Genomic DNA, 14,844 nt, shown 5'->3' on the forward strand with positions numbered 1-14,844 from the left:
TTGGGAGCTGTTATAACTGTGGTTTCGTTCAGCAATGAAGACTGAATGGGAGCCTCAGCCTCCTGAACTTAGGGTTCCCCAAGCATTTTGTGCTCTGGTTTGGCTGGGAGGTTACTTCTGAAGGTGACATTCCTGGTAGGATCTTCTGATTTGTAGCACCCAAGCTGCTGGAAAAGTACATGGACCAGGAAACCGGTCCGTGGTCTGCTTCTTGCTCCCTGGCTTCTGCTGGGAGGGGAGATCCAGAGGGGTGCAGGGCTATTTCCCATTCTTGCTGCAGACGGGGGCTGTGCACAACTCCAGAGTTGGCAGGGGGTAAAGTGTCCGGACACAACACATGCTCTGAGGGATAGCCAGGCTTCAGCCTTGCAAGGGATATTACAGAGCCAGGGGGAGAGACACTGGGGCCACTCCTGAGTGGTTGGAGGGGGACCTCGTGGCTCTGATCAATCCCCCCCACTCCCAAAGATGGAGCCCTGCAAGGACTATCTTCTCCCTGCTGTGGCTCCGTGCCTGGGTCTGTTTTCTAGTGATTCATCCCCTTCTCACAGGCTAAGATGCTGTGTGTCCTCTGCTCTCGCTGCTTTCCCAGGTCCAGGATGCGTTGCAGGATTAGGCCTGTGGTCAGAGCACCTGTGTCTCTCTCCAAGGAACAGTCTCTGCTGTTTGCACAGCTCGCTTGGAGGAAAGTGGGTGGTGAGGCTCTGCACGGGACCCAGGCCCTCACGGGGCAGAGCCAGGAGGGCTGGAGGAGAGGGAAGGGTAGCATGGGGCACAGGAGGCAGAACACGAAAAGCGGTCTGTGGAGCTGGTGTGTGTGCAGGGTCTCACCTGGACTGCTTCATGTCTGCCCCACCGTGCTGAGATCCAGGGAGGGGGATTCCCACTTTGGCCATCCCACTGCTGGGCAGGCTCTGGAGGCTGGAACTTCCCTACCTGCAAACCCCAGAGGTTTGCAGCCTCTGCATCTCTTCCCAGCCATGGGTTTGCATCCCCCTGGCACACAGGAAGCAGCTGGTCCCTGGGCCCAGGATCCTGTGGGTCTCACCACACACTTTCCTGTCTTAAAACCTCTTCTGCACTGGGAGTTTTATTGTTTTTTTCATACTGTTACATAATGATTCCTGTTGTTGCTTCTCTTTCTGTCTCTTTTCTTTACATCTTTTAGCTCTGTAATCTTGGACGGTCTCTTTTTCTCTTTTGTGCTTACAGGCACAGATCAAGGAGGAAGAAATAGGTGCAAGACATGGTGCTGGCTCTCACTAGTGGGGTGGCTGTTTGGCATGGTACCCCTGCTGGGACAGCTCCTGATTTGAAACCAGAAAGAGGGTTATGGTCCTGACCCTCCTGGTCTTTAAGGGTTGCTCGTCTCATCATCTGCTTTCCACTCTATATGGGTCCATGCTTCTTGTGTGAAAGATGTATTTCCAGATATTTTGTGTACAGGAGGGGTTCTTGCTGGTGGGGATTTAACTGGCTTGGGCTCTGATTTCTGCTTTCACAGAGGAGCAAATGTCTTCCTGCCTCCGTATGCAGGAAATTGCAAAGTAGCTTTAATTAAAGCTTGTACATCTCTTGGAGCACCTCACCAAAAACACTGCAGAGTTCCAAGACAAAGTATGGGACTTGCCTGTAGGATTAGCTAGCTTAGTCTGGGCAAGTAATCTGGTGGCGGCAGATCCGCAGTAGGATTTGCAAGCAGAGGACCTGTTGTTGCAGCAGGTACTACTTGTGAGGTAAGGTCTTTTTTTTCTTCCAGTCGGAAGGTGCCTTGGTCTCAGTGGGAATCAGGGATATGCTGGGGCTGTGGCATTGGACTCAGTGGCCCCATGATGGTGGGATATGTTTATCTATTGATTCTGGTAGCCAGGTTAGCTACAGCTGGCCTGCGAGGAGAGGCAGGAGACCTGATTTTGAAGTGCCCACAGGAAAGTACAGTCCTCTGGATTACAGTGTAGGTGTTGCTGCCTGAAATAGCACTGGCAACTTTGGACCAGCAGCTCACGTAAAAATATCCCTCTCTGCTATCTTGCAAATCACCGGGCTTGCTCCAAGCCAGGCAGGCACAGGAGAAGGGTGTGGGTTGGCTCCAGCCACTGATGCTGGTGCTCTTCCTTCATCCCAGGACAGCTGTGGAGCAGGGAGCAGCAAAGCTGGATTTTCTCTTGTGCCACCCTGCTAATTAGAGCTGTCTGAAACTATTTCTCACCACCTTCAGAAAATCACACTTCCTTAGGTTCACAGAAGAGTGAAAACTTGCTTCCTTCTTGCCTTGAGTTTCTGCAGATGGGGAATGGTCACTTTGCTGCAGAAAGCTTTTACCCCTCGCAAGGATGGCACATTTCTGGGTGCTTTCTGCTCCTGGTTATCTGGCATACAGGATTTAGCCTGGGAATTGATCTGGGGTAGCTGGGTCCCTGTTTCCAGGTCAGCTCCTCATCTCACAGCTGAGCCAGTCATGACCGGGAACTGGCAGCTGAAACTTCGCTCGGCTGGTGCTGCAGGTCCAAGTGACTTTAGCTGTACCTGAAACAACGGAGGTTGTCCACTCCCAGGCACATGCCGTGGGTGGAGCAAACCTGGCTAATTTCTCAGTCCCCCTTTCAGAAATGTTTAACTAAATAAAGCATCTCCCCAAGGATCTCTATGAGTAAGAGGAGACTAAAAAGGCTCCTGTATGATCCCAGCAGTGCTGGTTTCTATATCTAGGGCCTCTCCCTGCACAGCCCCTGAACACCAGCTGCTGCTTGGTGGCTGTCTTTGTGCTCTGCTACCTAATAACCCTTAGATACAGGCCTGAAAGCATAATGCCTCTTCTAAATCACAGGCAACACATTGACATGGGTTTGGATTTGGATCAGAAACTGGTGCATGCTTGGGATCAAGAGGCAGTAAACTCCGTCGTCAGGCAAAAAGGGAGCCATGTTATGCTGCAGCTGAGCTCCCCACTTGATCAGGGCTGTGTAAGGCAAGATACACTATGGTCACCAGGGCCTTGAGCCTTAAAGTATTTGGCAAACCCCAAAATCTACTGCAAGGTCCCTCAAGTGATCAGTTTTGGTGCTGTACTGCTGAGGTGAGGGTGCCTCTCCCAGCAGGATCAGATGGGGTTGCCAGTTCCCATGAGCAGCATGGCACGGCTCCTACAAGGAGCGGCGGCTTGTTTGCCAGGTTTAGGGCATTGGATGCTGGTGCTGGAGTGTGCCTTATCTCCCTTTCCCCTCCTGAGTCATTGCGTGGCACTGCTGCATGTAGAGGAGAGCCATGCTGCCCTGGAACAGTGTGTAGGCTTCCCGCAGTGAACTGTGCCGGCCTCCGGCAGTCAAGGGCACAGATGCAGTGGGAAGGGTGGAGGTGAGTGGCATGCTTGGCCAGGAGGAGCTACAGGAGATCGATCTGTTGTGGACAGCAGGTTTGCAAGGCTGTGAGCCTGTGGGTGGCTCTGGTTGTCTGAGAACTTCTCGCTGCAGAGGAGCCTGAGCGATAAAGTGCTGGGAAGTGATAAACTGCCTTCGCTGAGCTGGGAGGTGCTGGGGCTGTCTGGAGGCTTCTGTCAGTCCTCCTGTGCCCACTCGGTGGCAGGTGCGGCAGCGTGGTCAGTGCTGGTCACACTGGTGGGGAGCTGGACTGGGTGTAGCAAAGATGTCCGTAATGCTGCCTCTCTCTCTGCTCTCCTTGCTGATCAGAGGAGTCTGCCAGGGTATGAGCACGCACCCTCCCAAACTGCTGGGCCACACTTTCATGTCCAAATGGTGACATTGGAACTAGAAGGCTCTGCTCCACTCCCTAGGGAGGTGTTCTCTGCACTGTGCAGTGCTCTGGCTGGTGCAGATGGTGGAGGATGCCTGTCCTCAGCAGGAGCTCAGGCAAATGTGTGCAGTGAGGGGAGGCTCTGGAGGACGCTCATCTCCCTGGCAACTTTGGCAGCCAGGCATCTGCTCGCCTACTGAATTGGGTGTGCAGCAGTTGAGCCCTTAAAGGGTGCCAGCAGCTCTCAGCACATGCCTTCTTAGGTCTGGAGGGAGGTGGAGAGGCCTGCCAACTGCCAGAAATTTTGGGGACAGAGTATTGAGTCTGCAAGTGTAGGCTAAAGATCAAAAGGAAGATGAATCACTGTGCTGCTCTCTCTCTGCTGAATGACCATGCTTCCAGTGCTTGGCTGCTGCAGCTGGGTTTGGGGCTGTGTGCTGCAAAGCTTGGCCGGAAGGGTCAGTAAAAACTGCTTTCATTTAACCCCCATGGTCCAGCTCTGTTCTGGATAAGAGGGTGACCAATCTGGAGGAGGAGAACATGAGGTTCCCCAGAACATGGGGTACTAGAGGGGAGCAGATGATTTACAGCTTCAGTGAAAATAATTTGTGTAATTCCAGGCAGGAAAACCTGGGATGTGTTTGGGTAGGGGGAGGATCATCTCTGTGCTTGGAGGATTTGGGGAGAAGTTTTGTATGGAAGTCACAGCAGACAGCACTGAAGCTGTTCAGGGGAGGGGGAGAGTTCATATTAGGGAAGAAAAAGGAAGTGAGAAAATATGAGATTCAGTGGGTTGGAGGGGGGCTACCTTGGAGACCCAGGGCACTGGTGTTCAGCTGAGCAGTGGTTTCTTGTCTCTGTGCATGTTAGGGTCAGCCAGCTCTTGCTGAGTTTGTAGCCATGTCTTGGCATTGCTGGCTGATTGCCTGTGTCAGAGAATCTTCTCTGGTCTTGTCTTTCCTGCCTTGGGGTCTTACCCCAAGCAGTCACTCCTGTAATGTATCTCTGCAGTCCAAACCATGACCAAAGGGTGACCTAGAAGTGCTCCCCAGTATGAATCAAGGGTTGAAACTGGGTTGGGCCTTATGACGGCATGGGCTAAGCTCGGCCCTGGCTGGTGTGGTACCTTGAAGATGGGACTGGGTGGGCTGGTGGGAGGAATTTGTGTGCAGAGAAGAGGCCAGAAGTTGGCAACAGTCCTGACAAGGCTGTGGGAACTGCAAACCAGAGGTATCTGCCCCTCTGCAAGGAGTTATCCCCTTATCTCTGGTAGCCTGGTCTGGAGCTGGGTGAGAGCTAACAGCAGAGCATTTTGACAGTAGGTTGGGCAGACACCCGTCAGAAATGACTCCCGTATGGGTGAACCCCTTGCAGGCAGGCAAGATAGCCAGCTCCGAGGATCTGAGACTAGGGACTAGATAGGTGCTCAGGTCCATTCCCACTCTGTTGTTTGATGTTGTAGCCCAGGGACAAGGTGATTCTGCTCCCAGCATCCCTCCCTGGCCAGGGCAGTCCTTTAAGGTCTTTTGGCTGGGGTTGGAGGCCACAGTTTTTCTCACTGGTCACCCCACTGGCCCCATGCCCTGTCGCCTGCAGCAGGACAGTGCAATCCTTTCCTGTATTCCTGTCACTTATTGTTTGCGGGCATGTGGAGGGCAACTGAGTTCATCCTTGCAGGCTGGAGCATGTGTCCTGGTTTTGCAGGAGTGCCTCATAGTTGGTGGCCTCCTGGAGGAGAGCTGGCTGCTGTTGTCGCTGGGCATAGCATCTATCTGGGATGGAACATGTGCTTGATGAGTGGGGATGTGTCACGCTCGTGACAGAGCACCCAGATTCCACCCTGCTGACCCGCACTCTCACCCTGTCCTGGTGTGAGGGGACTGTTGTGTGCCCTCTTGATGAAGGTGAGGGCTCTGGGAAAGCCTTCCCAATGGGTTCAGGTGCTGGAGATGAGCCTGTGGGATCCAGGCCCCTGGGCTGATGGAAAGCAGATCTTGGATGTAATGGTTTTCTAGGGCAGGTCTGGATGGGCAGTGCTGTGCCTGATGGCTTGTGGAAACGCTGAGGAGCATGGGAAAGTTTTGCAGAGCCTGTGGAAGGACATGCTGTACTACTTAGTGGGAGAGCTAGTCAGGTCTTGCCAATTTGGGGTCGGAAGGCAGGTATTTGCATTCATTATAATCAGTCACTGCTCATCCACTTTTCATAATGGCTTGGTAATGATGAAATGCTGTTCAGGATCCTCTCGGTGGTCTCGGGGCAGGCAGATGGCTTGGCAGGAGAGTGGGGACTGGAATTAGCTCTGCTTTCTGGGCTGTCTCAAAGTTGGCAACAATGCACCAGCCCTGGCTGCTGCACTCGCCTGGAGCCTGTCTCCATTGGACCCTGGCTCCCTGCTGCTGCACTGCTGCTTCAGCTCTTTGAGGTGGGCTGCACTTGGGTCAAGCCAAGGTGAGGTCAGGATCAGGCACAGCCTCTACTACAGCCTTTACCAATGTAATGTGGCCTTTCCCAGCATGCAGAGGTGTGTGGGTGTGTGGAGTACAATTAGCAACACATTCATTAGCCTTGGGAGTATGACAGAGAGTATGAGTGGGCTGTCAGGATGCCTTGCTTGAGGGTTGGATCTTCCCCATCATTCCGTGAGATGGTAGTAACAGCACTGATGGGAACAGGTGCCTCTGGCCCTTGTCTGGACCCACTGCTCTGGGTGTTCTATCCTTCCTGCCTTCACCCCTCTGGCCTTCCTCAGCTGCCCTTCTGCATGGCTTGGTGCAGAGGAGAGGAGGGGTGGGGACTTGAGCGACTGAGTCTCTCCTAGGGTGCTTTCAGCCTTGAGCCAGGCTGGCAGCTGCTGCTGGGAGTCCAGCTGAAGTCATCCACATCCCTGGGATGATCCCCTGCCATGTGGGGTCTCAGCTGCCTTCTGCCTGTATCCCTGCTGGGAGAGGGAGCTGTCTTCCCATCCTGGCTGCCAGGTTGCCTCTTGTGCTGCTGGCCCTGAGCTCTGTGGGGAGCTACCTGGTGATGCTGGTGTGCTGTAGGAAACATCAGGACCTCTCCTCATGGGGCCATGGGACATTTGCTGCTTGCCCAACAGCTGCATATTTATGTCCTGTGCTGGAGTGAAGTGGAGATTCCTGTCCTGGGGGACCCTGGCATGGCGGGGTGTTACCGGCTGGCTTTGAGGAGACCTGGAGACCCTTTCTTACAGCACTGGAAAGCCTGAGTCCCAGCAACACATCCCCAGATCTGCAGAGCTGAGGCAGCAAAGAGGAGCTGGAGGAATTTCCCTGCCAGGTCCTTCCTGTGGCTCCTGGTGTGGCTTGGCATGCTCCATATACATGGCAGGAGGAGGCAGTGCCCATTCCAGCATCTGCACACCCAGCCCTGCTCCTTTGGTCTCCGGCAGTGCTGTTGGGCCCCAAGCACATGGGGCAGCCATCAAATGAGTGTCCCAGGACCCAACACTACCCTGATCTTGAACATTCCCAGAAAGTTGCCTTTGTTTCAGGAAAAGGGGATGCAGCTGGGATGGAGGTCTGTGGTTCAGACGGATTGCTCTTCTCCAGCACGCTTTCTTCCTAGGCTGGTGATTTAAACTGGTCTTCCTGGCATGGGGCACACAAGAGGCTGGGTCTGTAGGATGACTGTCACTGTTCCTTGGCACAACAGTAATTGCAGGCAATGGCAACCTCTGTAGGAGCCCCAGACCTGATGATGACCTAGAGCCCAAATAGGCCTAGAGTCAAGGAAGGGAAAATGTAGAGGTGGCAAGGTGTTCTGGTGGGTTTGGGTGTATCAGATGCAGGTGAGATACTGGGAAAGGTTCTGAGGTTTTTGGCTACCGGGTAGGACACAGCGGTAGAGGTAGGATGGTTTGGATGGAAATTAGGAATTCTTCTATACCTACAACAACTAGGGTGATGGGAAGCAGCAGGCTTGGGGTCACCTAAAGAAGGTCCTTTTTCACCACAGTGCCTTGCTGCAGGGTGCTGCTGGGACCACAGGGAAGAAGGATTACACAGGCTCCCAGAGGCCATGCCTGTGTGTGTGTACAGCATGGTTGGGGTGCAGTTGCTGATTCTGCATTTCCCCAAATGCCTTGATGCCAGAAGGGGTGGCCTCCAGTGGGGAGAGGCACAGTATGGGGCTAAAGCAGTGCTGTGGTTTTAGCCCCAGGAGGGGTGTGGTCTGCGGGGAGGCAGTGACACGTTTCTCCATTTGTTGATCAGTAATTCCTCCATGGAGCCTGATCTCCATCGCCCGGACCATGCTCCAGAGAAGGAGCTTTGTGGAGTATCTAGCACATTTGTAGTATACATATATTCTGTGTAGGGGGTGCAGCACAGAAAGCCAGCTGTATGGGTTTGTCTCAGCCTTGTGCCTGTGCAGTTGTGCTGGGTGCATGCACTGCAGAGAGGTGTGTTGTGTGGCTTCATGCTCTGGAGGGAGCTGGTGCCGGCAAGGGGGCTGTGCTTGGAGATTTGTTTCAGTTCCCATCTGTGCCACTGATTGTAGGAAAGCTGCTTAGCACCCCCACACTGTGATTCCCTGCCTGGCAAACAGGAAGGATGCTGCTTTGCACGCCTTCCTAGGGAGCAGGCAAAACTGGTAGTGTGCTGAGGTCATATCAGTGTATCAGTACTGGTAATCAGCAGAAATGGTAAGGAAACCCTGCCCTCCCTCCCCTGCCTTTCACTTATGGACCAGCTGTCTCTGCTGCCAGCTGGTCCTCCCTGGAGGTGGCAGACCCTGCTAAAAAGGAGGCAGACCCTACAGTGGTACTCCATGCAGCTGGAAGGATCTGAGTGGGTGTTTGGGGCTGGAGGAGCCGTGGCTTGTCTTATTCCTGGAATGGTCTGCAAGGGACCTGCCTGGTACAGGCCAGCAGTGTGTTGACTCTCCTTGGCTGGCCATCTAGCTCTGAACATTTCCCAGCCAAGCTCAGCTCACAGCAAAGGTGTTAGATCCACAAAGACATGAATTTGTGGTCCCCAAACCTGTCTCTGATCTGCAGCAGCACGCTCTGTCTGTGTGGGGGAGCTGTGACGTGTGAAGGGATGATTTCTGTCAGTCCATTGCGTGGTGACATGCAGGCTTCTGGCATCCAGGCTGTTTTTCTGGTGCTTAGAACTAGCTGGGAGTGCTGGCAGTGAGCACAGATCCCCAAGGGCACTTGGTGCTGCATGGTGGTGTGGAGAGAGGATTTCCCAAGCTGTTACAATGCTGAGCAGCTTTGTGGTGCATGCTGTGATGGCAGGATGCTCGGGTGAGGCAGGCTGAGTGGCTGGTCTGCTGATGCTTGCAAACTTCTGCAAATCTGTAGCTGCTGCATGGAGCTGAGAGATTAGGAGTGTGTTTTGTGGTTTGAAATGACCCTGAGAGTTGCCATCAAGGCCCGTTCCCCAGCCCTCTGGGATGCTATGTGTCAGTAAATGTTACTGGGAGGTGATCCAAACCCAGACAGGCAGGGTTTTGTGTGCCTGTTTACTTCTGCAGGCTCTTCCTGGTGAGAGGAAAGACAACTGCACTCTCCACCTGTGCTGCGACAGATAATCTGGGAGCCCTCCTCCCTCAGGTCGCAGACAGTTTCAGGCCTCTCCTTGCTTCTTAAGCACTGCGGGCTGAGTCGCCTTCTGCTCCATGTCATCAGCGCAAAAGCACAGCGACAAGAGCTGTCACACCAGGACAGCACAGGTGCAAGGAAGCAGAGGAAATCCTGCCCAAAGTGTTGATACACCTGTAGAAAAACCAGTTGAATTTGCCAAGAAAGCACATGCTGTCACTGTAATCAGACTGGTAACAGTGAATAAAACTACAGCCATTGTGAGAAGGAGGATCTGGATGGTTCTTTGAGCGAGGAGAGAAAATACCTTTCTGTAGTGAACTTTGAAACTGGCTGATGGCTGATGAGACCAGCAAACCTCATATTTAGATGTTAAAGCATCCAGGAGAAGAGCTGGTAATTCCCAGATTATACATACATTAAGAGGGTTCTGGCTTCAGAAGGCGGATAGGCACATTGGAAAGTGCCATTAGGAAAGTGTGACATTTTGAAACCTTCCTGCTGGGAGAGTGGCTATGGTTTTCTGGCAGCAGCTGGTGCCAAGGCAGCCCTGGGTGGCTGCAGGACTGCAGCTGCCTGTTGCCTGTGTTGGGTGTTGGCTGGCTGCACGGGCTGTGAACATGCTGGTGCTGAGCTCTGGGCTGCCTTTGTCAGCAGGAGCAACTGGAGCTGGCTCTTCCACAGTGCTGGGCAGCTCTGCAGCTAGAGGGAGAGGTTTTGTTCTGTCCTTTGCTCTTGATACATGGGGAGATGTGTGGCCGTGCGTGCTCTGGTGTAGGTCGGGCTCTGAGAGAAGTCACTTAGTCCCTGCCCCTGCTCAGATCCCCATAGGGCTCATGTCTGGAATGAGGGATGCTGAGGCTTTGTGGATAGGGCTGATTTCCATCTGGGATGTTTCCTTACGTTGCACAAGATTTACTGAAAGCACCGTGTAAACCTGCTGGGAGGGGACGTGTCACGGAGTTTCCTTTCCCATAATCTGTTTTGTAATTCAGTGCCCTTTCCCATCACTTTGCCTTCGGGGAATTTCCCACCCCTCGCATGTGCCCGGTGGTCAGCTGTGGCCCAGAGCCAGGAGGGCAGCACTAGCCCTTTCCTCCTCTGGGTAGGCTATAAAGCCCTTGCTGCTTCACCTCCCGAGCCTGTGGGGTGCCAGGTTAAATCTGAACTGAAGCACAGCACAGACAAGCTCTGCCAAGCCTCCGATTCTGGCCCAAAGAGGCTACAGGGTCCAAGCTGTCTCACTTGAGTATTTATTAAATGGGCTGGTCCAGGGGCCTTTCCAGAGATCTTGGCAGTGCAGTCAAAGCTGGTAGAAGAGCTGCTGTCTCTGTCTCCTTTGGGCTGAGGGTGTGAGGAGCGGGATCAGCAATGCCCCATCAGGTAGCGGCTCCTGCTAGCTCTGTTGCTGGCTGTTGCCAGAGGCGAAACCTTCTGCCACCGCACAGGTTCCCAGATGCTGCACACCAGCAGTCAGGTTTGAGGAAGGGAGAGTGGTGAGGATGATGGGCAGTGCTTACATGGGAGGACCACGCACTGGGCTCCTCCTATTAAAAACTAAGGTCAGCAACCTGCCAGGCAAATGACGTTCCCAGGAGAGTTACCAGATCAGTAGGAAGGGGTGGCTGTGTAGCCTGTGGAAAATGTCTGTGTCCCTGGGACAGAAACCTGCCCAGCAGTGCCGCTTGGAGATCTTTGCTGTAACAGACACACACCTTCCAGCAAGTGAGGCTAACAACAGGATTTTATATGGACCAGTTTTGTGCTGTGCTAAACTCATCTTTTGTTGGAGAGTGGGGGAATGGCATACATGGGGGTAATCTCCTGGCTGCAGCATCTGAGGGGATCCCCCCTCCTTGAAGTCTTACTTTCATGACCAGTGTTCTTCAAACTAGTGTTTTTTCCCCTTCTCTGTGTAACGGATGACATGGGAAACCCTTCTGCAAGGAAATGAATTCTGCCTGTCACAGTGGCTTTCACTTGGCAGTGTTGAATTTCCTTCCATGCTGCTGTTGTCTTTCTCTTTTCCCCCTTCTCCTCTCCTTCCTCCCACACTCTCTCTTCTCTGTCGTACATCCTCAGCTTTCAGAGCGATAATTGCAGTTGAGCTAAGAAAACCCTAGCATGTTTAGCGATGGCTTTGCTTCCTTTTTCTGTTCTCTGATGCTGCACCCTGTTTGAAAACTTGAATATTGAAAAGGTATTTCAATACCTTTTTTTCCCCATTTAGACCTATTTTTGGAGGAAATTTCCTGGAAATTCAGTATTTGGATGAGAAGTGGGAATATGAAGTTGTCTGATGCCACTAAATATGCAGGACATGCAGGTTGGACCTGTCTGCTGGGAAAGATTCTCAGCAGCACTTCTAGGCCTCCCTCTTGCAGGAGTTTGCTGGTGAGACACAGGCATTTTTGTAGGAAGTTGGGTGATTTCTGAGGTGAAAAGTCACAAAAGTCTGAGAATGCCTAGAGGAAGACCATTTTGTTCAACCTGATCACCTTCTGTGATGCAATGACTGGCTTGGAACACGAGAGGAGAGCAGTGGATATTGTCTAACTGGACTTCAGTAAGGCCTTTGACATTGTCTCCCGTGAGATACTGATAGACAGGCTGTTGATCAGAGAATCATAGAACCACAGAATCATAGAATGTCCTGAGTTGGAAGGGACCCACAAGGATCACTGAGTCCAACTCCTGTCCCCGCACAGGACAACCCTAAAATTCATGCCATGTGTCTGAGCGCATTGTTCAAATGCTTCTTGAATATCATCAGGCTTGGTGCCATGGCTGCCTCCCTGGGGAGCCTGTTCCAGTGCTCCACCACTGTCTGGGTGAAGAACCTTTTCCTAATATCCAGCCTAAACCTCCCCTGGCACATCTTCCTGCCATTCCCTCGGTTCCTGTCATTGGTCACCAGAGAGAAGAGATCAGCTCCTGCCCCTCCTCGTCCCCGTGTGAGGAAGCTGCAGACCGCAATGAGGTCTGCCCTCAGTCTCTTCTTCTCCAGGCTGAACAAACCAAGTGATTTTAGCCACTCCTCATACAGCTTCCCCTCTAAACCCTTCACCAGCTTCATGGCCCTCCTCTGGACACTCTGTAGTACCGTTGTATCCTTAATATACTGTGGTGCCCAAAACTGCACACAGCACTCAAGATGAGGCTGCACCAGTGCAGAGTAGAGCAGGGTAATCACCTCCCTCAACTGGCTGCAATATAGTGCTTGATGCACCCCAGGACACAGCTGGGCCTTTTGGCTGCCAGGGCACACTGTTGGCTCATGTTGACCTTGCCATTGACCAGAAGCCCCAGGTCTGGCAGGGCTGCTCTCCAGCCTCTCATTCCCCAGTCTGTCTGTACATCCAGGGTTGACGTGCCCCAGGTGCAAAATCTGGCACTTGCCCTTGTTAAACTTCATATGGCTGGTGATTGCCCAGCTCTCCAGTCTGTCCAGATCTCTCTGCAGGGCCTCTCTGCCCTCAAGATTGTCAACAGGTCCTCCCAGTTTTGATGTGTGGGCTGGATGAACAACAGTGTGGTGGATTGAAAACTGAATGGCTGGGTCCAGAGGGTGGAGATCAGTGGAATGACGTCTAGCTGGAGGACAGGAACTAGTGGTGTACCACAGGAGCCAATACTGGGTCCAGTCCTATTTAATATCTTCATTACTGATCTGGATGATGGGGCAGAGTGTACCCTCAGCAAGTTTGCAGCTGATGACAAGCTGCGAAGAGTGTCTGATATGCCAGAGGTTTGTGTTGCCATCCAGAGGGATCTTGTCAGACTGGAGAAATGGGCTGACAGGAACCTCATGAAGTTCAACAAGGAGAAGTGCAAAGTCCTGTACTTGGGAAGGTACAACCCCAGGCACCAGTGTTTGTGGGGGGCTACCCAGCTGGAAAGCAGCTTGGCAGAAAAGGCCCTGGGGTTCCTCATGGACATCAAGCTGACCGTGAGCTAACAATGTGCCCTTGAGGCAGAGAAGGCTAATGGTATCCTAATCTGCATTAGACAAAGTATTGCCAGCAGGTCAAGGGAGGTGATCCTTCCCCTCTGCTCAGCGCTGGTGAGGCCACATCTGGAGTGCTGTGTTCAGTGCTGAGCTCCCCAGAACAAGAAAGACATGGACATACTGGAGAGAGTCCAGTGAAGAGCCACAAAGGTGGTGAAGGGAATGGAGCATCGCTCATGAGAAAAGGCTGAGAGACCTGGGACTGTTCAGCCTGGAGAAGAGAAGGCTCAGAGGGACCTTATCAATGTATATAGATACCTGAGCGGAGGGTGCAAAGAGGATAGAGCCAGGCTCTTTTCAGTGGTGTCCAGTGACAGGACAAGAGACGATGGACACTAACTAAAACACAGGAGGCTCCCTCTGAACACCAGGAAGCACTTTTTTCACTGTGAGGGTGTCTGAGCACTGGCACAGGTTGCCCAGCCAGGTTGTGGAATGTCCTCCATCCTTGGAGGTATCCAAAAGTTGTCTTGACATGGTCCTGGGCAACCTGGTTTTGGTGGCCCTGGTTGAGCAGGGGGTTGGATCAGATGACTCCCAGAGGTACCCCCAACTTCAACCACGCTGTGATATTTTTTGTGGAAGGCCCAGGACCTCTTGCCTATGTAGTTCTCACTTGTCTGTAACTGAAGGCCTACAGACAGCTGGAGACTTGTGGATATGTGGGTCCCCCTGGTTGGTCCAGGGGTACTGGGCTGTGAGTTAGTGTGTGTGTAACAGGGTTCCACAGAACCTTGGCCAAGGAGGCAGCTGGGGCCAGCACTCTGGTTGGGTGTCTCCCACCTCCCTCCTGGTGATTTCAGTGGAGGTTTCCCCATAAAAGAGGAGCAACGGAGTCAGGCAGCCTTGTATCTGCAGTGTGTGGATCCAGAGCTGCCCCTGTGCTCTCACTGTGCTCCTCTGGCCTTGGTCTCTATGTTGCCCATCCCTTCAGAGTGAGGGCTGTGGAGGGGTAGCATCTCCCTGCTCAGCTTCATGGGACAGAGGTCTCTCAACTGCTGTCATAATGATGTGCAAGGACCATGCACAAACTCTTGTGCAGCCATGGGGCTTCCATCAGCCAAACTACTCTGGATCAGGTCCAGAATATGCTCACATCTTGCTCTCCCTTCTCCCCCTCCCTGTAGGTCTCATCCAGTGCTCTGTAAGGCCCTGTCTGTCCTTGCCCAAAGGCCCTGTACACGCTCTTGAAGACTGTCCTCCTTCTATGCCCAACACTCTCCCAGGGGAGCCTCAGCTCACCACTGTCTTGGGAGGGCTGAAGACAAAACTCCCTGGGCTGTGTCTGAAACTTGAAAGCACCTGTCCTGGGGAGACACTGCTGTACCCTCAAATCCCATCCATCCTCCCCAGCCCCCTCTGCCTGCAGCCCCCTCTTACACGTGGCCTGTCTGGTCTTGGCTTGCTTCTCTGAGCCACTCTTTGTAGCCCACCCCAGACTCTCCTAGGATGAACTATGCTTTTGTTTTAGGTCTTTCTCAAGTGAACGTGCAGTGGAGGGGCCAGGCTGTGGAGA

This window comes from Phalacrocorax carbo, chromosome 8, assembly GCF_963921805.1.
Source record: "Phalacrocorax carbo chromosome 8, bPhaCar2.1, whole genome shotgun sequence".
NCBI lineage: Eukaryota > Metazoa > Chordata > Aves > Suliformes > Phalacrocoracidae > Phalacrocorax > Phalacrocorax carbo.